Below are 2,531 nucleotides of genomic sequence, written 5' to 3' on the forward strand. Positions count from 1 at the left end.
TTTTTTTCCTGTCATACTTTGTTAGGAAGGGTAAGAATAGAAACTTGAAGGGACCAAATATCTGCATTTCTAAATTTAAGAAATGGGATGGCAGCAGTGGGGAGGTGGGAGGATTAGATGAATGCCTACTCCTTATTGAAGAGTTACACTGTTAGTGTTTTTATTTTAAATTTTTATCAGTTTGACACAGTCATAATGTAAACAGTCAAGGTTTTACCGCAGCAAATAGAGCCTCAGCTTATTCCTCCCATATGTGATTCCCATTTGCCAGAGGTGACCACTGTTTTTCTAGTTATTTGCCTCCATGTTTCTAAGTAACATCCTGTGAGCTTCTTGGATTTTTTTTTTAAAAAGGTACCTATTAATTTCATACCATTGAAGATTTAACATATGGCCTCTGTTCCACATATCCTTCTACTACTTCATTCTTACAGTATAGTTTTATCACAGATTAAAGTTTACAGTATGATTTTAAATATTGTTCTGCTTAACTATGTAGTATGCTATATTTACTTATGTGATTTTTAAAAATATTTTTTTAGTTGTAGTTGGACACAATATCTTTATTTATTTTTATGTGGAGGATTGAACCTAGCACCTCACATGTGCAAGGTGAGCGCTCCAGCACAGAGCCCCAGCCCCATACTTATGTAATTTTTATTGTCTTGGAAGTTAATGTCTTTATTTTTTATTTTTTTCTCTTTTCCTATGTATCTCTATCACTGATTCATTCCCAAATCTGCTGGAAGTATTAATGTTTCAAACATACAGATAATCTTAATTTTTACTGGAGACATCCTGCTGAAGTTCTTGGTGTTTTTGCTCCAGTTTGTACTGGCTACCCTCTAGGTTTGCTACATAGCTGTTGCTGTGTTGTTGTACTTGGGTGCCCTCTGGTTTGAGCTCAGGAATTCTAGTCCTGTATTTGTAGATGAGACCCAAAGATACCAGCTACAGGTCTAGCAAATTAATGTTACAGCTGGGCTAGAACTTTAGCAAACTGATCACTGTTATTTCCTATTGATTATCTTTTCTCCAATATTTTATTATTTCAAGTACACAGAGAAATGGAATGAAATATACAATAAACACTCATATGCCCAGGATCTAGACTATGATTGCCAGCATCATCCATCTATCCAATCCCTGATAATCTCTTAAGTACTTCCTATTAGAATCTACTTTCAGATCATCCCTCATTGATTAGATTTTTAATCCAGACTGAGGAAACTCCAGTTTTAAATATCTGTGTACCTGCTGCATGCTTAGCTTATGGTAGAAGGAAATGTGAGCTAGCATTTATGTCCTGAAGGGATTCATAACTTAGTCAAGATAGTGGATATGTACAACTTATGAGCGAATGAAGTAGAATGGTATGAGGATATGCTTTCTGGTTTAATATAAAATTATGCACTACTGATGAAATTAACTGCAAAGATATAGGCTTTAAGTGCTAAATTCACTTTTTTAAAAATTATTTTTTATACATTAATTAATTTATTTATATTTTAGTTGTAGTTGAACACAATATCTTATTTATTTTTAAGTGGTGCTGAGGATCGAGCCCAGACCACGCACATGCTAGGCAAGTGCTCTGCCACTGAGCTCTGCCACCCAGCCCACTAAATTCACTAAATTCACTCTTTAAATTTTTTTTTTTTTGTTATACATGACTTAATATCTTTGTTTATTTTTACAAGGTGCTGAGGATCGAACCCAGTGCCTCATGTGCAAGGCAAGTGCTCTGCCACTGAGCCACAACCCCAGCCCAAATGAAATTCACTATTTAACAACACATATGTATGCCTTTATATGGGGGGGGAACATAAATGAGGAATTGAAATATATTCTTTAGCTCAGTGTTTCCTGCTTTCCTTCTCATGTCCCAAATTTCCCTCTAGCACAGGGGTTTGCATGTGAACAAAAAGGGTACAAAGAAAGGAGATAGCATCCTACCTTAGTTCCTTACTGGCTTTAAAACTAATTTGTTCAGTTCACAGCTACTTAATGCATATGAAGAGCATATCCATGTGTGTATGTACATATATGAAATATGAATGGTGGGTGACCTGTTAAGTGAATGAACACTCAGGTTGTAACATCAATTATATGTATAGATTACCCCCAAAGTCCCAGCATGTTAATTTTTTAAATATATATTTTTTGTACTAGAGACTGAACCCAGGGATACAATCTTGACTGACCTTCATTCCTAGCCCTTTTTATTTTTTATTTTGAGACAGAGTCTTACTTAGTTGCTTAGGGCCTAAGTTTTAGGCTGATCTCAAACTTGCGATCCTCCAGCCTCAGCTTCCCAAGTCAATGGGATTATAGATGTGTGCCCCTGTGCCAGGTGAGTTTTAAACCTATATTCTTAACATTCATTTTCATTTTGCTTTATTATGAAAAGTCAAAAGCTAGCAATTTCCTGAATATAATAATTCATCCATTAAATGAACGTTAGTTTTTGACCCTCAAAATTATCCTTACTCGTTTTCTTTGAATGCCTTCAGTCAGAAATGGAAGATTGC

The sequence above is a fragment of the Marmota monax genome, unplaced genomic scaffold, assembly GCF_021218885.2.
Source record: "Marmota monax isolate L192 unplaced genomic scaffold, Marmota_monax_Labrador192_F-V1.1 WCK01_AAM20220418_F8-fsc00258, whole genome shotgun sequence".
NCBI classification, from domain to species: domain Eukaryota; kingdom Metazoa; phylum Chordata; class Mammalia; order Rodentia; family Sciuridae; genus Marmota; species Marmota monax.